Source organism: Lissotriton helveticus, chromosome 5_1 (assembly GCF_964261635.1).
Source record: "Lissotriton helveticus chromosome 5_1, aLisHel1.1, whole genome shotgun sequence".
NCBI classification, from domain to species: domain Eukaryota; kingdom Metazoa; phylum Chordata; class Amphibia; order Caudata; family Salamandridae; genus Lissotriton; species Lissotriton helveticus.
In genome coordinates this window covers 2,061,865,412-2,061,891,281 of record NC_136065.1, presented here as the reverse complement: position 1 = coordinate 2,061,891,281, position 25,870 = coordinate 2,061,865,412, and the positions used below count along the sequence as shown (strand labels likewise).

Genomic DNA, 25,870 nt, shown 5'->3' with positions numbered 1-25,870 from the left:
TTTCTTTGTGCACCAATTTTACACATAGTGCTATTTTTAACTTTCACGACCATTGGCAAGGCGGGCCTTAGCGTGCCCCTCCTGTCATTGGCACACTCTCTTACCGGTCCTGATGAAAGCCCAGTAAATTTATACACATAAATGGGCAGAAACATGTTGACCTTCTTTACAGGGTAAACACCAGTATAAAGTAATTGGCTAGTTTCCCTTCACATATATTTTTAATATGTCAGGTTAACCAGTGAATAAAGTTTTTTGGTACAACCTTCGACATTTTTAATACTTTTCACACTTCATCTTCACAAGAACCAGCTCCGCAGTCTCCTGGCGTCGCAGCACACCGGGGAGGTACTCGATCTCTCCCGGTGGACCCGATGATGAAGCATGTCACCACTAGGGTGAGTGAGGGTTTCCTGAAAAAATAGTGTGTTTTTTCTTGAATTTTGGTCCTACCATCGGATCACTAACAACTGGCCTCAAACTTCACGTGCGACACCCGTCTCTCTTTGTATACACCTTACCTGTATTGGTCACTCTTCTTTTGATTACTTGTATATTGCTTGGGGACTAAGAGTGCCCTAAAAACCCTTTCTCTCTTTTTGTTGAGACATATAATACAGAAGAGGCGAAAGCCACAGGACACCATATTCTCTGAACATGCGTGCCTTTCCACAAGCCCCCTCTGCTTTCTTCTCACTAGCCCGCTGCTGACGTCCTCCTGGAAGCCTGCTTGTGGCTTTGTGAGGACTGTGAACAGCAGACTCCGGAAACCCCACACCTCACCCCGGCTCTCTGACCACAGGAACTCGTTCAATCAAGTCGTGCTCTCACGCATATGAGACAAGGTGACCACATCTCTGAAACCAAGGCGAGAATGCAGTTTTCGACCACAAGCAGACACTCTATGAACCTAGCTTTACTACTGTTGGAACTGGCCCTTCTTGCAGGGTCATCCTTAAACTTTTTTGCTTCTTCCTCCCTTATTTGTCCTGACCCGTGGCTGTTGGCAATAGGACTCTGCGCACTTTACCACTGCTGATCAGTGCTAAAGTGCATATGCTCTCTATGTAAATTGTTATTCTGATTGGATATACATGTTTGGAATATTTGTATCACCATGAAGTCCCTAGTAAAGTGCACTGGGTGTGCCAGGGCTGGTGATGACAAATGCTACTAGTGGGCCTGCAGCACTGATTGTGCCACCCACAGGAGTAGCTCTAAAATAGTGTCTAAGGCCTGCCACTGCAGTGCCTGTGTGCAGTTTAGAACTGCCATGTCCTCCTGGTCAGTGTCCCCACTGACCAGGCCTAACCCTTCCCTTTTTGTGCACATCAGTCACCCCTATGGAAGGCCCAAGTTACCCCCCTGGGCAGGGTGCAGTGTATGTAAAAGGTAGAGCATGTACTAGTGCAGGTAACATGTTCTGGTAGTGAATTACAGCCATTTTCGTTTTTCACTATTGTAAGGCTATCTTGCTCCATAGGTTAACATGGGGGATGCTGGCTACAGTGGTTAACAGCATTTCTTCCCATACGAACAAGATAGGACATAAGTATCTAGTATCCCTGAACTCAGAATTTAATAACACATCTTTTAGGAAAGGTTGTTTTTAAATCCTGTGTTTGAGAACAGCACTTTTAGAAAGTTGCTGTTCTCTTGTCTGACCCTTCTGTGTGCCTGGGCCTGTTTGTGTATTGACTGTCTGGTTTGAGAGTGACAGGGGCTGGGGGATTCCCCAGGAGGCTGGATGAGTCAGCACTAGGCTGAATGACTGCATTTGCAACTGGAGTGGTGGGAGGAGTTAGCACCTGGGCCTGAATAGGGCTGTGCCTGCCTTCCACAATGCTGGCTTCACCCCCCTGCTGGGCGGCTGAGGACCCTGCCCCTCACTCTGAAAGGAAAGACGCAGCCAGCAAAACAAAGTACTCAGGAACCACCCAGAACTGGTTCAGACCGGGCTCAGGGCCCACATGCACCAAGAGAACAAAGACTTTAGGGGAATAAGTACAGGACCCCTGACAACAGAAAATTAGATCATCCTGGAAATCAAGAAGGAACCTCTGCCAAGGAGAAAGCTGAAACTGAAGAAGGAAGACTGTCCTGCTGTTGCTCTGCTAGACTGACCTGTTGCTTTGCTGCCAATTAGAGGGGAAGGACTTTGCTGTTGAGCTGTGTCCCCTGTCTTGAAGGAATCTCCAAGGGCCTGAGAAGAGCTGGCTCCCTGTTTTGAAGTCCCAGGAACAAAAGGACTTCACCCCCAGCTTTCCTGAACTCTGCTGAGAGAGTTCTGTCCTTCCTAGAGTGCTTGATCCAGTTGTGGGGCCTCTGGAAGTTGTACCTGTGCTGGGAAGCTTGAAACTAAGCTTGAGTGACTTTTGAAACTGAAAAGTGTTGCATCGCTCGCTTTCGGAGCGCATCCCTGACAGTGCGAGAAGTTTCCCGCCGCTACTGAGGTCAAGATCGTCGCAGCGCCTGACGCCGCTGCCAGAGACGTCGCATCCTTCGTTTGCGGGACGCACCAGACCGGTGCGGGAGAATCGAACATCGCTGCGAGTATCGTCGCAGAGCCTGTCATCGCTGGGTGAGAACGCCGCACAGCTTGCTTGCGGACCGCATCACGTCGCTGCGAGCATCGTCGCAGAACCATCACATCGAGGAGCTGCGAGAGAGAGGATCACCGCTGGACCGTGCATCGTCGCCCCGGAGATCGTCGCAGCCCCTTCAAGATTGTCGCATCGTGCCTTCGCGAGAACAGACTTCCTACGGAACCTACGCACCGGAATCCATACAAGTGGCCTTCCTCCCCATACAGACCGGATTCGTCGCAACACGCCCGCTGCTGCAGCGGGGCTGTCGCATCGCCTCCCCAGGGTCTCAGGAGCAACGCATCGCTTGTTTTCCACCGCACCAGCTTCTGCTTTTGGAACTTTGTTGCAACTAAAAGGTACTGTGAGTAAACTGTGAACTTTTCACGCATCAGTAGAGAATTCTATCGCAACGTAGAGAATTCTATCGCAACCTAAAGAAATTTTAACGCAACCTTAAGAACTCTTTTGAAACCATATTCTTGAACTGTGTATGTTGGATTTTTGTCGTTTTGGTCTTGTGTAGTTTAGATTAAAATACCTTTATTTTTCGAAACTGTTGTGGAGTCAGTTTGTGGTGTTTTCACTGTGTTACTGTGAGTGTTGGTACAAATACTTTACGCATTGCCTCTGGTTAGCCTAGACTGCTCGTGCCAAGCTACCTAGAGGGTGACCAGGGGTTATCTCAGAGGGTTATCTCCTTGCCCTGACTAGAAGCAAGGGTCCCTATTTGGACAGTGGTACCTACCTCTGCCAACTAGAGACCCCCAGATCTAACATTGGTGGTCAGGCGGTGGGATTTGAACTTGTATTTGTACTTGACTCAAAGTAATTGGTGTACATCACTAGTGAGTGCAGACCACTACGCCACCGCATACCACGGTTAAGTTTTTTATTTTTGGTTCTATTTTTGATCATAACCCTGAAGGAATCCAAGCATCATGTCTTTGAATGGTAAACCAGCAAGTGATGTTGCAGAACTGGAGTTTGATATTGAAATGTTAAGTGATTACAAAGTAGGTCAACTCAGGCAGTTCTGCAGGAACTTTGGATGCCCCATGAAGCGCAGCTCCAAGAAGGAGGAGCTACAGGAGGCCTTAACAGCCTGGTGGGAGACCAAAGAGGCTGGGGAGACAGATGATGCAGAAGTGGATGAGGATGCACAAAGGGATGGTTTCAGGCCACAGGATCTGCCTGTGCCCAGAGCAGCCTCAAGGGCTGGCAGCAACCATTCAGCTGAAAGTTTTTCCCCAGAAGAGGTGGAGGAAAACCAAATGGCTAGAGATCATAAGTTAGAAATGTTGAGGCTTGAATTGAAGATAAAGCAAATGGAGGAAGAGAGAGAAAGGGCGGCGGAGGAGAGCAAAAATGCCCGTGCCCTGTAAGAATTGAAATTGGCCTTGGCCCATGAATTAAGAATGAGGAAACTTGAGATGGAGCTCAAGAGGCGTGAGGCCATGAGGGTCTCAGCTGAAGAAGAAACATGGGTAGCTCAAGAGGTGAGCTTTGCTGAGTTGGAGGTGGAGTCCAGCTTAGATGGTGACAGCATGTTTATGATATCTAGTGCTGAGAGAAAGGTACAAACACCCAGAGATGTGGCGCCTGACTTGAGGGAGGGGGTCGACATACACCAGGGGGTTCAGGTTTATGATGTAGTTCCAGTGGAGTACAGTTTTCCTGAAGTAGATTGGGGGACTGGGACAGGGGACCATATTCCTAGTGGTGGGAGTGGCACTCTACTGACTCTAGATGAGAGGTACAGGGAGAGGGGTTCCCCATGGTAGAAACCTTGGTGTGTGTATGTGAAGACCAGCCAGAAGAGTGTGGGTTGTGTGACAGAGACAGTCAGATACTGTCTTGCCAGTCTCAGGAGAGTGGTGTGGGGTACTTGTGTGAGGCACTGGAGGGTGAGGCAAAGGGTAGCTTGGTTAACAACTGTGGGGGGCTGTGTGATTCATTTGTTGGAGAGCATATTTTAAGTCCCTGTTTTTCAGAGCTATGCCAACACCCGGTGGAGTGTGAGTTCTCTGATCCCAGAGAGCTTGCGCTGGAGGCAGACCTCTTGGTGGATTCCAGAGAGTCTGAAGAGGCATTGGGGAGTGATCCCAAAAGGAGTGGCTTAGATATCTTCTAGACGTGTGAGGTGGAAGAGGTTCAGTGTAACCCAGTTAGGTCCCAGTGTAGTGGGAGGGGTGTAGGGGCTCATGTCCGGTCTCAGTGGAGAAGGAGTGAGTGTGGGACGGTGTGTCTCATGGTGCCCGAAACCCAGTCTCAGGGCCTGGAGGGTTCCTTAAGGGAACACCAGGTTGGGGACCTAGACTGTACTTGCAGGCCATTTGAGGAGGATCTCCTTGTGTCTGGGGAACGGGGAGTGCCTGTAACCAGGCCTCCATCAGTTCTGGTGCCTGGCAGTGCCGCTCCACCTGGGAGGGTACATAAGTCCAGACTGAGAGGTGAGAGGGGGAAGGAGTCCCCAATGGGAGAACCAGTGGGTCAGGGACCAGTCGGAAGGGCTGAGTCCCCAGTGAGTGACCATGGTGACCTCACTTCTGTCCTGGGGGATCTTCCTGCACTGTCAGGTGGACAGGGGTCGGGAGATCTGCGCCAGGCAGACTGTCACAGGACACATGAGTTGTGTGTCACCCTCAAGGGGGTACTATGTGAGTCCCCAGAAGTCCTGCCGTGCCAGGCAAGTGCACAACCACAGGTATTGGTCCCTGGGTTGGGAGACCAGGTTCAGGATTTGCCTGACCTGGAAGGAAGGACATCTGTAACCATTGTCCTGACCAATATGGTTCTCAGGGGTACCCCTCCAGTAGGGAGGGTGCAGCGCTCTGGAAAGGGGTGCAGAGGGAGGGAGTCCTCGCCCCTGGTACAACAAGAGGGGTTAAACCCTACGTTGGGAGACCAGTTGCTGGAGGGAGGTCCTGAACTGGTAGGAAAGTTGTGTTCTTGGTTGTCTTGGTGGACAGGGTTGCCCCTGGAAGGAGGGCAGGAGTCTCACCCTGGGGGTGGACTGGGGCACACCGTTGTGTTGGCCAGGTGGGTACTGTCTTCCAGTATAGGCACCTCAGTGAGTGAAGTCCTGGTGCGCCAGGCAAGTGTTCCACTGCAGGGGTTAGTCCCTGGGTGGGGAAGCCAGGTTCAGGTGCTGTCTGACCTGGAGGCTTTGGAGCCTAGGTTTGAGGGCCAGGTCTGGGGTGTCCCCCCTGACCTGGAATACCAGTTGCAGGATAGCACCCCTGACCTGGTGGGTGAATGGTGCAGGATACCTGCCACAGGTGCCCTGACTATTCTAGAAGGAGGTACCGCTCCAGGTTGGAGGGTACAGAGCCCCAAGGAAGAGGAGGGCCGGGTGTGGGGGGCGTGGCTTGACCGGCGATGTGAGCAGACGCGTGACTGCGGAGCTCCCGCCGCCGTTGGGCCCATCATAGGCTATTTGTGCGGATTTCAGGGGTCCGGACCCACCACACACCTCCCTGGTGCCCCTGACCAGCTGAGCAGAGTATCTGGGCGCGAGATCTCCGTGCTCCGCCTGATCGCCGGCAGGGCCGAGCAGCCGGCTTGCTGCGAGTAGAGCCGATCGGACCGCCCGCCATCTTGTGCCCGCTGCGGAGGCGGTCAGCGGCGGAGCTTGGCGGACCCTGGGGCAGTCGGCGGCCGCTGGCTGGAGTGACCCCCGCCCCTCACACATTGCAGCCAAGCGACTCCCTTACCTGTGGCAGCGGCGGTGTGGCAGGGTGACTGGAGCGGGGCCCCGGAGCGGCTTCTGGGTCCGGAGCACCCCGTTTCCCGCGCTGCGGAGTAGAGCTGAGAGGCTGCAGGACCCGGTGTCTGGCCCCAGCGAGTATCGGAGGCACTGGTAGCCTCCCCTCCACAGCGGGCTGCTAAGAGTGACCGGCCCTGCGGAGCCGCGGCAGGAAGCAGAGAGGACGGCCGGAGCGTCGAGCTGCGGTAGACGGTGCCCCTGGGGCGCTTTGGAGAGCGGACGACGCAAACCTGCGGGGAAACGCCGTAACAGCGCGACTACACAGCGGCCCTTCCTTGGGGGTGAGTGCAGGCCTGGGGCAATTGTGTGTGACACTCTCTGGTGCTGACCCCCTCTAGGAGACTAGTGGCCCCCACTGGAGGCGAGCGGACCTGCTCCTGTACCTGACTGGCCGCGCAGTGAGAGCGGAGGCGCTGTGGTCTAGAGATCCCTGGACTGCCTGCTCCGCTACGTGGGGTGTGTGCTGGGTGCTCGCTACTGCGGGGTGTGCCGTTGCGAGGCCAGGGCCCCGGAGTGCGCTGTGATTTTGCGCCGGTGCTCCCCGCCACCCCCCTTTGTGTTTTGTGCTTTCACCCAGGCGGCCTACAACGAGCGAGGGCCCTGACGCGGCCTGGGAGACACCCTGTGGACCGCGCGGAGGATGACGCGCACGAACAGAAACAGCAAGGCGGAACCAGCGCCGACCCCCAAGGGAAACCCGGTGACGGCCATGTGGGGCAAAGTGGGGGCGCCGGCGGCCAGTGGTGGCCCATCTGCGGAGATGGCGGATTCCCCCCCGGTCACACAAGCGTTCATGGCCGCCTTCATGACCGAACTTAAGACTGAGATCGGATCCCTGAGGTCGGAGGTCCACTCGTGTGTCACGGAACTCCGGAAGGATGTCACGGAATTGGGGGACCGTGTGGACAGCCTGGAGAGGACGGCGGACACGCGCACCGAGGACCAGGAACATCTGTGGCAGCGCTTAACGGCCCTGGAACAACAGAACATTGAACTCCAAATCAAGCAGGAGGACTTGGAGAATCAGGGACGACGGAACAACCTCTGCATCCGCGGCGTGCCGCTCGGAGAAGAAGGGGAGGACGTGATGGACTTTGTGGCGCAACTCCTCCACGAGGTGCGGGGCGATGAAGATGTGTCACCTCCCACGCTGGACCGGGCTCATCGAGTGGCGGCGCCTGCGGGGAGGTCGGGGCTTCTCCCGGACATCATCACGCGGGTGCATTTCTTTGTGGAGAAGGAGGAGATTTGGAAGCGTGCTAGGGACAAGCCAGACCTGCAATACAAGGGCCACAAGATTCAGCTCTTTCAGGATTTGGCGCCCAACACCCTGAAGCGGCGACGCGCTTTCCGCCCAGTGACGGAGAAACTGCGGTCCCTGAATATCTCGTACCAATGGGGCCATCCCTTTGCACTTATCTTTCAATGGGAGGGTAAGCGCAAATCCTTGCGATCCTACGATGAGGCGGCGCGACTCCTCAACATTGCAGGCTCTCCTCCGGGGAGCCCCTCCAGGCGTCCTCCGAGCAAGAGGACACAGCTTACCCCGGACTGGACCACGGTGCCGAGGAGACAACGTGCGGCGCCTGTTGACGTGCCACCGACGAGCCAAGCCAGGCAAGAGGTCATCGTAGAGGTAGAGCGCTGGAGGAGTCGGAGATTGACCGTGCGGACCGCTCCCCTACGGGACGGTCCTCCACATCGTGAGATAGACAGCATACCTATGTCTCCCTGGTTGAGGTACTGTTCTCTTATACCCCTCCGGAGGGTGGGGATGGCTGTGGGGTGGGTGGGGGGTTGATTGGACTCCTGATCTCCTTGTGCTGGGCCTAGGAAGGTGGGGGCTCCATACCTTCTAGTGTTCCCGGCCTGTCATGTCCCACCGAGACTGTCTCCTGGGGAGTGACATCCCGATGGACATTCAAACCCGTGGGTGTAGGATGCCCTACTCTGGAGACAGTGTACTTTTGCCCAGTTGGCCACGTCTTTACGGCCTAGGCCGTCAACCCTTCAGACTGCTGACAATTTGGCTTTCTCATTTGACTTTCTTTTTTCTCCTTTTTCTATCTTTCCTTCCTTTCTCTGTCTGCTATGGGGGGCTGGGGATGGGGGTTGTTGCGGGGAGCGGGGGTGGGCCCTCTGGGTGGGACTCTGAGCTGTTGGGTGCTCTGCTGCGCAAAGCTTTGCGTATTATCCTTAGAGACCCCCAAGATGGCGAGTGATATAGCCAGACCCCTTAAGATTTTATCGCTCAATGTTAAAGGCCTTAATTCCCCTAATAAGCGCCAACAGCTCTGGCATTACTTCCTGCAGCATGACCCGGACATCATTTTCATGCAGGAGACCCACCTTCTCCAGGCAGATACAAGGCGCATGGCGCACCCTAGGTACCCCCTCCAATTCTGGGCTGCAGCAGATACGAAAACGGCTGGGGTGGCGGTTCTGTGCAAAGCTGGCATCAGGCGGGGTTCTGACAAGCTCTTCCGGGGTGGTGACGGTCGCTTCCTCAAGGTTTCGGTCGAGGTGGGCTCCCGCCGTCTTACGTTATGCAATGTGTATGCACCCAACCTGGCACAGGATCGCTTCCTTCGGGATCTTTTGAGTGCTCATGTCCTTCGGGGTGGACCCTCGATTATTTTAGGGGGCGACCTTAACCTGGTATGGTGCCCTACGATGGACCGGAGTGCGGGCTCCTTTCATGGGGCGGGGGCGATGTCCTCGGCGCTGCGCAAACAGATAGGCGATTTAGGTCTCTTTGACGCATGGCGCTACTTCTCCCCCGACAAAAGGGACTACTCTTTTTATTCTAGTGCTCATCGCTCTTATTCCCGCATCGATCATTTGTTCGTCTCGCATGACCTGATTTGTGATGTGTTGGATGTGGAAATGTCGGACATATCCATCTCGGACCATGCGCATGTGGAGTTGAGCCTCAGAGATCTGCGGAGTGGACCCCCTAGGGAAAGTAAGTGGCATCTGCCCCCATACCTCCTCAGAGATACAGCGTCGATTGACGACATCCGTGCGGCCATCACCTCCTACTTTGAGTTCAACGATCTGCCGGAAACGCCGTTCCCGGTGGTGTGGGACGCCTTCAAGGCTACAATTCGGGGTTACATCACCTCCCTCGAGATTGCGAGAGCGCGTGAACGGAGGGCAGTGGAGGAGGGCCTGGTAGCGGACTTGCGGGGGGCAGAGGCGCAGAATCAGGAGGAATCCACTCTGAAGACGCGGAGACGACTAGCGAACCTGCGGGGGCAATTGCGAATGCTACGTGCGAACCGGGCGGAGAAATCCCTCTTGGCACTGAAGCGCATGCATTTCGACGGGGGGGACAAGGTGGGGAAGCTTCTGGCGAGGCGACTGAGGGTCAAGGCGGCCAGATCCCACATAGCGAACGTTGTGCTCCCAGACGGGTCTCGAACAACGGCGATGGAGGCTAAAATGAAGGCGTTCCGAGACTATTACGCCTCCTTGTACACGGCGGCACCGACTGGCGCTACCCCGCCAGAGGAGGTTCTGGAGCACTATGGCGGGACGCGCTTGCATTCCGAAGCGGCGGAAAGGTTAGAGGAGCCACTTTCGCTTGCCGAGGTGACTGGGGCCATCAAAGATTTGCACTTGGGGAAGACGCCGGGCCCTGACGGCTTACCGCTCTCCTTTTACCGCCTATTCCAGGAACAGCTAGGTCCTTATCTCCTCAGACTCTTTGCTTCCTTCGATGGTGGCCAGGGCCCCTCTCCGGACATGGGAATGGCGGAAATTGCTCTAGTCCCTAAGCCCGGGAAAGATCCGGCGCTTTGCTCGTCTTACCGCCCGATTGCGCTGCTTAATACTGATTTTAAAATTTACACGAAGGTGCTGGCTAAGAGACTTGATCCCCACATGCCGGACCTCGTTGACCCTGACCAGGTGGGCTTCATCCGGGGCCGTCAAGGGGCAGACAATGTGCGGAGACTGGCACATTTGGTAGGGAAGGTGCATCACTGGCACATCCCGGCGTGCCTCCTGTCGTTAGACGCTGAGAAAGCGTTTGACCGCGTGGATTGGGGGTTCCTCCGAGCGGTCCTCTGTAGGGTGGGACTCGGCCCAAGGATGGTTGCCAGGATCATGGCACCTTATGCAGAGCCGAGGGCGAGGGTCAGGGTGAACGGGAGGTTGACGGGACCGTTTGCCATTGGCAGAGGGACGAGGCAAGGCTGCCCTCTATCGCCATTACTGTTCGCCCTGGCGATTGAACCACTGGCGGACCTGATCAGGCGAAACCCGGACATCTGCGGTGTTCAGATGGGGGGGCAAACTCATAAAGTGGCGTTATACGCAGACGACCTCATCCTCACTCTGACGGAACCGCGACAGTCCTTACCGGCGCTTCATGAGGTGCTCTGCTCCTTCGAAAGCGCCTCTGGCCTGAAAATTAATCACGATAAGTCGTGGGTGCTTAATCTCACGATCCCCCGGGCCGATGTTCCTCCCCTGGAAGTGCTGTGCCCCTACCGGTGGACGGACCAACATATCCGATACCTCGGCCTCTCCCTGACTCCCTCTTTGGAGGGCTGGTCGGCGCTCAATTGGGCGGAATGTCGCAAATCCGTTCTCACTGATCTACAACGGTGGAAACCTCTTATCCCCTCTTGGCTGGGTAGATTGAACGCGATCAAAATGTCTATCTTGCCTAAAATACTCTATCTGTTCCAATGCCTTCCTACTCCTATCCCTCTGCCGAAGATTAGAGCCTTGCAAAGGGACTGTACTAAATTCATCTGGGGGGGCAAGAGACCTCGCTTCTCTCAGGCACTCCTTATGGCCCCGCGGGATCGTGGAGGGCTGGGATGTCCGAATCTGGTGGACTATTATTGGGCCGCTCACTTGCTGTTTGTAATCGAGTGGGGTATTAGACGGAGTGAGAAGGGGTGGCTGCATCTAGACCGAGCGGTCACGGGTCGCACGATCTGGAACCTCGCTTGGACCCATAGGGCGGGACGGTCCCCTAGTGCTTATTTGGCGGTCCCCACAAGAACGGTCCTGGACGTGTGGGACAAGGTGGCGGTGCGGAAGGGCCTGACGACTTTCCCCTCACCGCACACCCCCATAGAGGATAATCCATGGTTCCCACCGGCTAACCACACTCCCGCCTTTCGCAGGTGGACACGAGAAGACTGCAAAGTCCTTACGGATCTCTTTGACAGAGGCTCCATTAAGTCCTTTGCCCACTGTCGAGAGGAGTTCCATCTTCCCCCGGAGGCTGAACTGCAGTTTCTGCAGTTGCATCACTGGGCCCTATCGGATGCGATATACCCTGGGGCCACTCGGGCCTTCACCCCGTTCGAGAGGCTGGCCCGCTCTGGTGCGGGCACGGAGGGCCTTATTTAAAAAATTTATCAGATTCTGCAGCATCCTCTTACTCCCCCTGCTCACCCGTATCAGCGACACTGGCAGGAGACTCTAGGTGCTGATATTGATCATGCGCAGTGGACCCGCCTCTGGAGGGATGTTCCTAAGGTGTATCGCAGTGTGCCGCAACAAGAAAACGCGTACAAAGTAATGACGCAGTGGTACTATACGCCCCAACGCCTACACAGGATGTTTCCCTCTGTACCGCCCGGTTGTTGGAGATGCCATCATGTGCCGGGCGACTTCATGCACATTTGGTGGACCTGCCCTGTGATCGCTATCTTTTGGAAGGAGGTGTTGAGCCACATTCGGGGGGTGCTGGGATTTCCTCTGCCTGATGCTGCTAGCACAATACTGCTGGGACTCAAACCTGTTGACTTGCTGGCCCTGACCCGCAGTGACTGGACCTTAGCGATGCAAATGTTGGGTGCCGCCAGACAACTTATTGCTCTGTATTGGAAGAAGGTGGAGGCCCCCCCTCTAGCTGTGTGGTTCGGCAGGCTGTGGCAAGTCATCACTATGGAGTTGCTCTCGGCTAGGCTGCAGTCTCGCACGACCCGCTTTGAAAAGGTTTGGCGGCCACTAGTGGCCTATCTCTGCAAGAGCGAATTTGCTAGGAATTTGCCCCCAGCGCTGCGAGCATTGCAATTGGTGGAAGATGCGGTGCTCCCCCTTACCCCTCGCAACCTGTAACGCCCTCGCTGCTGTGACTATCCCCCCTAACTCCCTCTGCTCTTCCTCTGCTTTTCCTCTCTGCTCCCTCTAACCTCTGCTTTCCTCTTTTGACTGCCTTCTACTAGGCCTCTGGTTGAATGTTGGGCCCCTTGGGCCGGTTATTTGTTTCTGTTTGGTATGTTTGTACTTGCCCGCCTCGCGGGAAGATATATAAGGCGGGGTATCACTGGAGGGTGCTGGACAGCGCTTTTTTAGCTCCCTTCCTGAGCGACTGGAGGGGATCTTGATGATCTTGACGTGCAGATCGGCATGGGTGATTGGAGATGTTGACCCACACAGAGTTCGCACCATGAGTTCCTTCACGCGGCCGGCCCCATGAGGGTTGTAGGCTTATCGCTGTGTCAATGTGACCCTTTTCTTATGTGTGTCTCAAACTGAGACTTAATAAAAAGATGTTGAAATAAAATAGTGTCTAAGGCCTGCCACTGCAGTGCCTGTGTGCAGTTTAGAACTGCCATGTCCTCCTGGTCAGTGTCCCCACTGACCAGGCCTAACCCTTCCCTTTTTATGCACATCAGTCACCCCTATGGAAGGCCCAAGGTACCCCCCTGGGCAGGGTGCAGTGTATGTAAAAGGTAGAGCATGTACTAGTGCAGGTAACATGTTCTGGTAGTGAATTACAGCCATTTTCGTTTTTCACTATTGTAAGGCTATCTTGCTCCATAGGTTAACATGGGGGATGCTGGTTACAGTGGTTAACAGCATTTCTTCCCATACGAACAAGATAGGACATAAGTATCTAGTATACCTGAACTCAGAATTTAATAACACATATTTTAGGAAAGGTTGTTTTTAAATCCTTTGTTTGAGAACAGCACTTTTAGAAAGTTGCTGTTCTCTTGTCTGACCCTTCTGTGTGCCTGGGCCTGTTTGTGTATTGACTGTCTGGTTTGAGAGTGACAGGGGCTGGGGGATTCCCCAGGAGGCTAGATGAGTCAGCACTAGGCTGAATGACTGCATTTGCAACTGGAGTGGTGGGAGGAGTTAGCACCTGGGGCTGAATAGGGCTGTGCCTGCCTTCCACAATGCTGGCTCCACCCCCTGCTGGGCGGCTGAGGACCCTGCCCCTCACTCTGAAAGGAAAGATGCAGCCAGCAAAACAAAGTACTCAGGAACCACCCAGAACTGGTTCAGACCGGGCTCAGGGCCCACATGCACCAAGAGAACAAAGACTTTAGGGGTATAAGTACAGGACCCCTGACAACAGAAAATTAGATCATCCTGGAAATCAAGAAGGAACCTCTGCCAAGGAGAAAGCTGAAACTGAAGAAGGAAGACTGTCCTGCTGTTGCTCTGCTGGACTGACCTGTTGCTTTGCTGCCAAGGAGAGGGGAAGGACTTTGCTGTTGAGCTGTGTCCCCTGTCTTAAAGGAATCTCCAAGGGCCTGAGAAGAGCTGGCTCCCTGTTTTGAAGTCCCAGGAACAAAAGGACTTCACCCCCAGCTTCCCTGAACTCTTCTGAGAGAGTTCTGTCCTTCCTACAGTGCTTGATCCAGTTGTGGGGCCTCTGGAACTTGTACCTGTGCTGGGAAGCTTGAAACTAAGCTTGAGTGACTTTTGAAACTGAAAAGTGTTGCATCGCTCGCTTGCGGAGCGCATCCCCGACAGTGCGAGAAGTTTGCGGCCGCTACGGAGGTCGAGATCGTCGCAGCGCCTGACGCCGCTGCCAGAGACGTCGCATCCTTCGTTTGCGGGACGCACCAGACCGGTGTGGGAGAATCGAACATCGCTGTGAGTATTGTCGCAGAGCCTGTCGTCGCTGGGTGAGAACGCCGCACCGCTTGCTTGCGGACCGCATCACGTTGCTGCGAGCATCGTCCCAGAACCATCGCATCGAGGAGCTGCGAGAGAGAGGATCACCGCTGGACCGCGCATCGTCGCCCCGGAGATCGTCGCAGCCCCTTCGAGATCGTCGCATCGTGCCTTTGCGAGAACAGACTTCCTACGAAACCTACGCACCGGAATCCATACAAGTGGCCTTCCTCCCCATACAGACCGGATTCGTCGCAACACGCCCGCTGCTGCAGCGGGGCTGTTGCATCGCCTCCCCAGGGTCTCAGGAGCAACGCATCGCTTGTTTTCCACCGCACCAGCTTCTGCTTTTGGAACTTTGTTGCAACTAAAAGGTACTGTGAGTAAACGTGACGCAACTGTGAACTTTTCACGCATCAGTAGAGAATTCTATCGCAACGTAGAGAATTCTATCGCAACCTAAAGAAATTTTAACGCAACCTTAAGAACTCTTTCGAAACCATGTTCTTGATTGGATTGGATTTTTGTCGTTTTGGTCTTGTGTAGTTTAGATTAAAATACCTTTATTTTTCTAAACTGTTGTGTAGTCAGTTTGTGGTGTTTTCACTGTGTTACTGTGAGTGTTGGTACAAATACTTAACGCATTGCCTCTGGTTAGCTTAGACTGCTCGTGCCAAGCTACCTAGAGGGTGAGCAGGAGTTATCTCAGAGGGTTATCTCCTTGCCCTGACTAGAGGCAAGGGTCCCTATTTGGACAGTGGTACCTACCTCTGCCAACTAGAGACCCCCAGATCTAACAACTACTGTTCCTGTTCAGCAGACCTGGTAAGAGCTAAGCATCTCAGCACACTGTGCCTCACAACCAAAGAATCCCAACTGTTTTATTTTCCTTGAGTTTGAAAGCACAAAGTTAAAAGCACAATGTGGGGGGTCCCAAGATAGGGTTCCACACCATTACTGTTATTTGCCAACACGTTTTCCTGCCACCAAAATTGTGCTTGGGATTAAGTTTTCCTCAGCCTGCCACTAGGTGAGCTAGGAAAAAGGTTTCACAGGAGGTTTGGAGTGTATGGTTGCACACAAAAGATGTTGCAATCCGATAGGGTTCTGCAGACTCCATTGCCTGTTATAAGTTTGAAGATTCCAAGTAGTGAATGAGCAAAGGTTTATGTGATGGTCATTGCAAAATGAATCACTAAAAGGCACCCAGGAGAACTCAAGGGACAGGTTTTAGACCTCAAGAAATGAGACTATTATAAAATAAAGTAGTGTAGACCTCCAGTAGCAGCTGCTACTGCACGGGATGGTGGGCGGTGAGTGTTTGGTGATGTGGGGGTTAATTAACTATAAAAAAAACTTACCTTAGAACGGCCGCCTCCCCTGCGTCCTCTTCCTTCCTGCAGTCCTGCCAGCAGCAGGAAGCACCTGGCACACAGGCTCCCCTGAGCCAATCACAATGCTGAAATGCAGTGTTGTGATTGGTCTGAGAGCAGTGGATCGACGCTCATACTTGAACAGGGAGCCTGTGCATGTTCCTACCATGCTGTGTAATGCAGCCTGGTAGGAACATGCAAAGTGCGCATGAACTGTTGGGCTGACCAAATAGTTCATGCGCACTTTGGGAGTGCAAACCACTTCTCCCCAGCCCCGCCCTAAAGTGCACACAGACTGCATGCAATGGGAAAAGTAAAATGACAATAACGATATGTTATTGTCATTTTATTTTTACTTTTTGCGCAGTGGGGTAACGCTTCTGTAACTTAGTGGAGGAGCTGCCACAGTAGACCTCTAATATTGCCAGGGCACATCGCAGTTTCCTCCACTGCTGCCTCTGTGGTCATGTTGCAAGTTTTGCCTCTTTGGCCTCCTTGCTGGCCCACATCTTTTTAAATTCTGTTTCTATTTCTATTTCTAAGCCCTACTTAAACCGAAGGCAGAGCGGACGCGGAGCCTGATGATACATGAGTGCACACTTTCAGTGCAGGGTCATTTCCGGCCTTGAGCGGTCTAGTCGCTCAGGTCGTACTTCCAAAACCCTACTTATTCCATGACAGAATGGACGCGCAGTGGACGCATGCAGCGGGCGTGCCGCCGGCGCGCCGAAGGCGTGCCAAAGGCAAGCCTGTCTGCGCCCGTCCGTGCCTGGCCCGGGCCTAGAGTCAGAACCCCTGCCCAAAACAGGAAGCCAGTAGCTAGACTAAATTACAACAGTAACAAACTACTGACACTCCGACCCAATAGACACTGCCCTGTTCTAAACCTGATGACTGAAACTAAAAACTGCCCAAAATGTCTACTCCCTTTTAACCACACTCGGAGTGGAGCTTCATTACAGCAACACCCACACGACAGTCGAAAGACAGATAAAGTAATAAATGCTGCCTTGCTTAATGCGCGGTCCCTGGTGAAGCATAACACTGATACAGCCAACTTAATCGAGACCCACTCTCTAGATGTACTATTTATCACGGAGACTTGGGCTGATGAAGCCTCAGGCATAGACCTGGCACTGGCTCTCCCGGGGGGCTACTCCATAATTCGGGCGGATAGGATAGGAAAAAGAGGGGGCGGGCTAGCCATCATTTATAAAGATGATCTACAAGTTAGGGGATCGGCCACAGGTAGCAGCCCTGACTGCGAGATTCTACCCTTTGACATCGCTATTACAAAAAACTACACCTTCAAATGCCTCTTGCTATACAGACCACCAAAAGCGAAAATCCCCCTGACACCACTACTTGACCCTTTCCTAGAGTTTAGCCTAAAAGGGGCGGACTATACTATACTGAGGGACTTCAATCTTCACTTAGAAAAAGACTCAGACAAAAATACGCTGTTGATCTCACAGACCATGGCCAGTTGCTCATTGACACAAAGGGTCCAACAGGGTACCCATTCCGCCGGGCACACACTGGATGGAATATTCTCCTCCAACACTAACTTAACAATTAGTGAAATTTTCCCGGTACCGTGGTCGGACCACAAAGTCATCATATTCTCCCTGGTGATTAAGCAAGCTATAATGACAAGGCCTACTCAAGTAAGACACTATATACATCAGGACTGGGCTAAAACAAATGCACCCAACTTACATGAACAACTGGATCTGACCACCCCAGAACTAAACCTTGACTGTAACATAGCTACCGAGCAAATAAATAACTGGATCAAATCCGCGGTCCTGAAAGCTCCCCCATAAAAAAGTCAAGCTCAAGAAGAAATAATGTCTCAGAACCTTGGTTCTCTGAGAAATTAAGGCTACAAAAGCAGACGTGCAGGAGGGCCGAACGAAAATGGGGGCCAATTATGAAGGAAGGGCTAAATAAACCTACTGTAGGACTTTGGCATCCTATAAAAAAATTAATTCTAGAAGAAATATCTGCATATTTTACAGAGAAAATCAATGAGGCCAAAAACTCTTGTAAAGAACTGTTTTCTACGGTCAAGAAATTGGCTAACCCTGATCCAAACAAGCAAATGGAGGGGAGCACTGTATTCTGCAATACGCTGGGACTATTCTTTGTTAAGAAAGTGAAGTCAGTATACGAATCTGTTAGCTCCACCAATCATGGCAATTCATCACAAACAGAGGCATATCCCAACCTCTGTGGGTTTAGAGAAGTTGGGGACTCAGGGTTCAGGTTTGTGACCCAATCAGTAGAACAGATACACCAAATAATACTGAAAACCAAGTCTGGAGATCTTACAGACCCGTGCCCACCTAAGGTCTTCCATCTGTTCCCAGAGTTACTAAGTAAGCAACTCCAACTACTTTTTGATAAAATAATACAGGCAAACATCTTCCCGGATGCTTGGAAAACGGCATCTGTTACACCACTGTTGAAAAAGCCTAATTTGGATCCCTTAGACCGGGCTAACTACAGACCAATTTCAAGAATACAGTTTCTGGCAAAAGTGCTGGAAAAGATTCTAAACTTACAGCTGGCAGGGTTCCTTAGGTCCACCCACGCCTTAGACCAATCGTAGTATGGGTTTAAGGAAGAACACGGGACCGAGACAGCACTGATCATGGCAGTGGAGGAGCTCAGGAGTGTACTGGATGCAGACAGGAAGGCTGCCTTGATTCTTCTAGACCTATCGGCAGCCTTCGATACCGTTAACCATGATATTTATTTATTTATTTATTTTTTAAACTTATAAAGCGCGCAAATGCCCAGGGGCGTCTCGGCGCTGCGGACATGGCAGAATGATAAGCAGGTTATTGATTAAACTGCCATGTCTTTATTTTTCTTCTGAGGGCCAACAAAGTTCAGTTGTGAATCAGTAGCCCACAGACACAGGGGCCTGCATTGGCTTACAATGGAGAAAAGGGTGCGTTTCAATTCAGCTTGCCTGGCATACAAGACCCTCCATGGGATTGGTTCCCATTTTCTAAAACATAACCTAAAACAATATGTACCAACGAGGAATCTCAGATCTAGCAATGCGAAATTGATGAAGACCCCCAGATTTAAACAACTAAGATGGGGGGGGAGAAGTTTCTTGCTGCACACAGCCAAGACCTGGAACCAGCTGCCACTATCAATAAAAAACAGCCCATTACTTCTAGCATTCAGGAAAGCCGTAAAAACCTGGCTCTTCTTGGCTCAGCCCGTTTTCCAACTTGGCAGTCCTAGATTCTATGCATCTGACCCAGCGCCAAGACGCCTCAGGGCATTCATGCGCTCTATAAATTATTAAATCAAATCAAATCAATCAATCAAATCAATCGATTTAACTCCATCCAGCAGCAAGAAAACGTCCATGCACTCACTTTAGGCAACTTTGGTTTTTCTTAATTTGGTGAATTGCATATCACAACACTTCCTGCTCTTATCTTACACTGTGCATGAGCACCTAATAAAAATATTACCCTAACAATATTTTCATTCAAAACGATTCATTTATATATAAAGTCAAGACTATGCCGCATCTTTGGGACATGGTCCTCAAACTTACCATTGCCACTGTGAGGCCAAAGAAAAACTAATTAATAATTTGCTCAGCTAACCTAAGTTTCCTAGTCTAAAACCAAAATACTGCATCATGAAGGCTCTGGAAATTATGCTGACGGCCGATAAAATTTTCAACAAACAGACTTATATGATTCAAGAATTAGTTACTGACTTAGTTTATGACCTATTATTTCATGATATTTATTACAGTTTGTTGCACCAATCACTTTTGATATGCACTCTACCAACACTCCACACTACACTTACTCAAACATTTTGAAAAAAAAGTGATCTTGTACATAGATCATATTTTAATCTTTAGTATTGTCACACTGTTACACATTTTAGCAATATATCCAAGGCTTACAGGTATAGACTCCCTAACCCTATCATGCAAGGACTTAGTACAATGTGTCATGTGTGAGGAAGGTGGGTCTAGTTTACTACAGACCGGCACTCTGCCCCATTTCATGGGGGACAAGTGCTTTCCGGCAAATGCCCCTCTCCCAGGGACATAGTGGTATCCAGGAAACCCACCTTTTGTACTTAGAATGTCACACTCAAAAAACCGTACTAATATTAACACATTGTATGTTTAAAATACATTTATTGGAATATTGTATTAGTTAGTTCTTGCGCTGTGACCACAGGACATATGAGGCATAAATGAGAGAAATTTGCAGCTAAAGACAAAATGAGAAACAAAAACGGGTAGTGGTGAGAAATGAGGATAAAGGTAATGAGACAATAAAAGAAATTGATGGCAGCAAGTACAGAGAATCGGGAGTAAATGGAAATGGCTGAGAGGTTTTGAAGGCAAAGAAGAGGGTAAACAAGAAAAAATGGAAGCAGAGGTCACAAAAAGGGAAAACAGAATTCGAAGCAAAAATTGAACAGAACTGAAAAGAAAGCACAAGAAAAAAGAGAGTAAGAGGAAAGAAAGCAAGACAAATGGAGAAATAAAGAAGGGGGTATGATGTGAGAGAGTGCAGAATGGAGGCCAGGTACTATATCCATAACCCGTGGCGCAGGGCCCTGTGGAAGGGTGGGGCGGTAGGCCATGGCTGTGGGTCAGGTGTCTGCAAGGGCCCGGGCAAGTGGAGAGGGGCATGAGAATAACGGTGGTTTATTATGGTGCAGCGGGAAACAACCTTTACAACGCAACGTTTAAATGGCACTACATTTACAACGCAGTCATTACATCGCAACATCCTTTACAACGCATGTCACTACAACGCATCCATTACATTGCATGTCACTACAACGCATGACACTACATCGCATATCACTACAACGCAGGCATTACATCACATGTCATTACAACGCATATTTATAGCTCCCTTGAATTATCTAATCAGAGTATGATTCCTTCTGACACTCTGGCTTCATCCAGAGCTCCGAGCACATCTGTTGGATTCCCACCCAGTTTCCTGTCCTTCCCCTTACTCACTCCTGAGCTGACAATTCAGCTCTTGGACAACATCAAATCAGGGTCCCCTTTCGATCCCTGTCCGCTTAAAGTTCTCAAATCCTGCCGGGATGTTGTGACTCTCCCCCTCATGAATGTCATGAATCGTGCTATTTCTGAAGGAGTATTTCCATCCTCCTGGAAATTGGCGGTCGTTAAACCCCTACTTAAGAAGTCCACTCTAGACCCAGGGGTCTTGAAAAACTTCCGCCCCATTTCACTCCTCCCTGCCCCGGCTAAGATGTTGGAATTCCATCTCAATCGACATCTTAGCTCCTTTCTTCAGGACTCGGCCCTTCTTGATATCTCCCAACATGGTTTCAGGAGCTCTCATAGTACTGAGACGGCCCCAACGGCAGTGGTTAACAAAATCCGTTCTCAGGTCGATAAAGGCCACACCACCCTTCTAGTCCTATTAGACCTGACGGCGGCTTTTGACACCCTATCTCCCTCTATTCTGATCTCTCGCCTTAGGGAGATTGGGGTTGGAGGCCCTACCCTGAGCCTCCTGTCTTCCTTTCTTACTGAAAGAGAACAGAGAGTGAAGCTGGACCAGTTTCTTTCCACCCCGAAGCCTGTACATTGTGGGATCCCTCAGGGCTCCTCGTTGAGCCCTACCTTATTTAATATCTATGTGACCCCACTTCCCAGGATAGTTAGATCGTTCGGGTTGGAAGTGCTTTCATACGCAGATGACACCCAAATAATAGTCTCTCTTTCGCAGCCTGTTAAGGACTCGGCTTCGAACTTAAGGAACTGTATGGAGGCGGTGTCTCAGTGGATGATTCAGAACTTCTTGAAACTGAATGGGGAGAAGACGGAGGTGTTGATCTTCGGGAGCAGTCAGAATGTCTGGTCCAACGACTGGTGGCCGGCTTGTCTTGGGGATTGCTCCCCCCCGGTCAGTTTGCCAAGAACCTAGGGGTTCTGATGGACTCCGCACTCTCCTTTGACCGTCAAGTCAGCAGGACTGTCTCCACCCTTTGTGGCATCATCAAGGTCCTCAGAAAAATTGCTCACTATCTGTCCCCTGATGCCCGGAAACTTGCCACTGTGGCCTTAGTCTCTTCGAGACTTCACTACTGTAATGCCCTCTACATGGGCATTAATAAGAGTCTTATCTATCGCCTTCAGATGGTTCAGAACGCGGCTGCAAAGATGGTTCTTAGCCTCCCTAGACGTGCCTCGGCATCGGCAGCCTGTAAAAGTCTACATTGGCTTCCTATTCAATCTAGGATTTCCTTTAAGATTCTTTGCCTTGCCCACGGGGCTCTCCATGGAACAGGTGCTGAGAGTCTTAGGTCACCTATACATCCCTATGCTCCTTGTCGATCTCTTCACTCCTCTGGCAAAAATCTTCTTGAGGTACCTAAGATCAATAAGACCAAATGGGGAGGTAGAGGGTTTTCCATGGTCGCACCCAGATTATGGAACTCCTTCCCCCCCGAGCTCTTGAGGCAACCCTCTCTTGCACTGTTTCGCAGAGCACTGAAAACCTGTTTTTTCTCTGAAGCGTATCTGTAACTCCCCTGGTTTACTATTTTCTACCTGACCTGTTTATGCGCCTTGAAGCCCTTGGGCTAAGTTGCGCTTTAGAAGACTCCATTCATTCATTCATTCATTCATAACAACGCATAGTACCCCTACACTATCCAACACTTACCCTACTGTTGCACCCCCTGGAGTTAGAATAGTAATGTTTACCCTGCACTATCCAACACTTACATTAAATGCAATATAATGGTATGCATTGTAAAGGTATAATGCAATGTAATGTAATGCGTTGTAAATGTAGTTTTAAAACATTTGTTGTAGTGGTATGCGATGTAAATGTATGCGTTGTAAAGGATGTTGCGATGTAAAAACTGTGTTGTAAAGGCATGCGTTGTAAATGTATGCGTTGTAACGTCATACATTCTGGTGCAGCAGGATCTGACCGGACTTTCTTGGGCACAGGAGCGAGAGGCCCTGCAATGAGTGTCCTTGGGGGGGGGATATGAGATGTGTCAGTTGGCACAACTGTCTTCAGGCCCCCCTCTAATTGACCAGGATCAAGAAATATGTGGTTTTATTGGAGTGTGTGAGCATGACCTCAGGGTCTAGAAGGCTGGTATTGAATGCCAAGCTGTCAGAGCAAAGGTGTAGTTTGAGGAAACGTTGATGGGCAGCCTGAATTTCAGGGAAGAAGTCCTGGGAAAGGAAGATATGTGCCTATCATACAGGTAAAAGCCATGTTTATTCACAGCATGGAGAAGTTGATGGACCAGTTTTTGAAGTAAGAAGCAGTCAATAATCTGCCTTGGACCTTCTTTGAACAGCGGACAGTGTAGAAGGATAATGGGCCCTATTGAATTCCAAGGGAGAACTGAAGGACAGGCTGGACAGGGCAGGCAGAAAGTGGTCAGAAAGACCATAATAGTCAAACAGCCAAACCCACTACATGCAACCCATTTCTTAAATAAAGCGACAACGTCTTGATATAAGGAAGAGGGGAAAAGATAATCTCCTCACTAACGAGCAAGCACAGTGTGCAGATGAAAAGGGCAGAAATAAGAACCTGTGTGATAAATAATTGTTCCTTTTATTTAGGATATACAACCTTAATTTATTGTGCAAGTAAGTAATGCGCAATATTAGCAAAATACATACATTGATTATAAATAGTATTATAAAATAGATACACAAGGCAGTTATTTATAAGAAAATTACTACAAGAACACCACCCAGACAGACGAGTGAACCATAATTATAATATCTGAAAGCCCCTCAAGAGGGCACGTTATTACAATAGAGAGAGTATGTTTACTCCGAAGAATAAACACAAAGAAGAGAAATTGGTCTGTGTCACCAAACACTCGAATTTGGATGGCAGAATTAGACAAATTGTGAACACTCAATGGCATCTTTTAAACATCAACAGCGATGAAAATAGGCTTGCTAGATCGCTATTTGCCTTCAGGAAAAACAACAACAACTTACGGAATCCACTACGTTTTCCAGGAACAACTGATAGTATCGAGACTTGTAGAAGAGTTGCACGAGTCATGTAGAAAAAATGTGCAGACGCACGTTTCGGTGCGAGACCCAGGTACAAGGGTCACACCTTCTTCAGGGTACAATGTGGATGAGTAGAAGGGGCAGCACACATCTGGGCGATCTGAAATTGATACAGACAGCAGATCCTCAGTAGAATAACTTAAATACTGAGACCTTAATTAAAAACATGCACACTGGAGCTCGAGTAGATGGGGAAAAATCCTCACCAACCTAAGTAAAAAGGAGAGGGAACAGAGTCATGCCACGTGCCCAGGTGGTAGGACCTTATAACCCAATACCCACAATCACACACCACGTGGTCGATGTCAACGAAAAAGTATACAAGACTACTACATAGAAACAAAAATAAATAAGTATGTCCATACACCGATAGCTGGAGTCATGTGGTGAGAAGAAAGTGTACAGGTAAGCAAGGCCTGTGGATCGGTTGCGTGCTCTCATATGATTAAAAGAAATCGAAAGCTATGGACTGGCTATGTAGCGGGTACCTGAAAAGAGTTCAACAAGTCGCCCACAAATTCTGGCAATGGAGCCTAACTTAGTAGAAAGGATCCAACAGGGGAGATAACAACCTAGGAGGGAAATACGGTATTGCACAAGGAATGGAAAATGCTAGTAAGAGCGACACCAGAAACTATAACCAAAGAAAAACGGTAAGACCAAAATACCTCAGAGGTAATAATACTTAGGATGCAAGGACCACATCACTATGGAGGAGATGAGGCCCTGGGCTCTCAGGACAGGATTCATAGAGCAAGGATTCCCATATGATAAATCAACTGTCCGTATGCAGCAGGAGGAATCAGAGGGTTATCACAAGAAAGAATGAATCTTAAAACAACAAAACAGACTTAAGCACGAGAACAGGAATTAGCCATAAAAGCAGTAACTGTCCCAGTCTGTCTTGTGGGTTGGTGAGATGAGGCCCAGGTTTCTGTGCTGCCACTCACTGTCGCAGAGGGAGGTGTCCGATTCTATGGGCCCAATTTCGAAGTCGCTAGGAAAGCCGTCCAGACGAGTCAGTTATGGAAAGCTTTCCATTCAAATTGCACTCCAGGAGTCCCACTGACTGATTACAATGTGTCTGTATGTTTACAGGCTCGGTTCGGTCGGACTCCCATTGAATTCAATGGGAGCCTGTGAACCCAACGTGAACATAGACTCTGAAATGAAAAAAGGGATGGGTGGGGAAAAGCGTGCACCCTGTGGCAGGCACTGTGCATGCATGGAAAGGGAGGACCCATGGGTACCCCCCCCGTGACTGATTCGGATGGCCCCGGGTGAAAGGGAAACCTGCTACGGTCCCACAGCCGTTTCTTTTTGGCAAAATCGAGTCGGTACAGCTGTCAGAAACAGTCATCGTACTCTCTCGTTCAGAACCATCCCCATTGAGCTGGACGATTCGTCTCCGAATGATTTGGACTGCTTGAATCACTTTCGGAACCGATTCAGTGAGCCCAGATGGCTTCCTCGCATCATACTTGGTCATCCGGAAAGGAGGACGATTATGTCGGAAACATAGGCTCCGAATCGGATTAGCTTAATTCGAATCCAGTCTGGAGCATTTCCTAATGACATCAAAACCTGGCCCTATGTCGGGACTTGAGGCTCTAGTTATGCTACTTTCTTTACTGTAAAGTTTTCAGCAGCCAATCACATTCAAATACATCTAAGGCATTTACCGAAGTCTGGTTTTGGTGTCACTTTGTGTGGCTTACTTTGTTTACACTTGCAAACTTCGCCGACAGTGGTGTGCTGATTGTGCTTGTTGAGCGTCGTACTGTTCTTCCTCTGATTATATTTGAGCGCGCTGCGAGGTGATACCTTTTGATGTTGGTCAGCTGTCCCTGACTCTGACTTTGCCTCCGTGGAGCGGGAGCAGACTACGTCTGTCTGTCTTACGGATGTAGTCCTTTTTCTATTTTCATACTTGGTTGCGCTTCCATTGCGCATGTGCAGGTCTTTTCCCACGACGCTCGTAAAAGCCGACAAAGCATTCGTGATCGTCCTGCCAGCAGCGTTTATTGAGCCTACTTGTTTGATGGACCTATATTGCTCCCCTAATGCCTTGTAAGATAAAAATAGTGCAGGGTTGTTAATTATTGATGCAGACTTGGCCTAGAGTGTTTCCAGGCTGCTCCCTCAGCAATTTAAA

The 25,870-nt window shown here is 50.5% G+C and overlaps 1 protein-coding gene across 1 annotated transcript in view; it reads right to left on the bottom strand.

Moving 5' to 3' along the window:
• Window positions 1–25,567, bottom strand: part of LOC144756290 (uncharacterized) — a 221,676-nt gene extending 196,109 nt beyond the window's left edge. Inside the window, exons 1-2 of the transcript XR_013595116.1 lie at window positions 25,434–25,567; window positions 23,638–23,815 (exon numbers count right to left, since the gene is read on the bottom strand). The gene's annotated coding sequence lies outside the window, so the exon portion shown is untranslated. The remainder of the gene's footprint in view (window positions 1–23,637; window positions 23,816–25,433) is intronic.
• Between the last annotated feature and the right edge of the window lie 303 nt (window positions 25,568–25,870).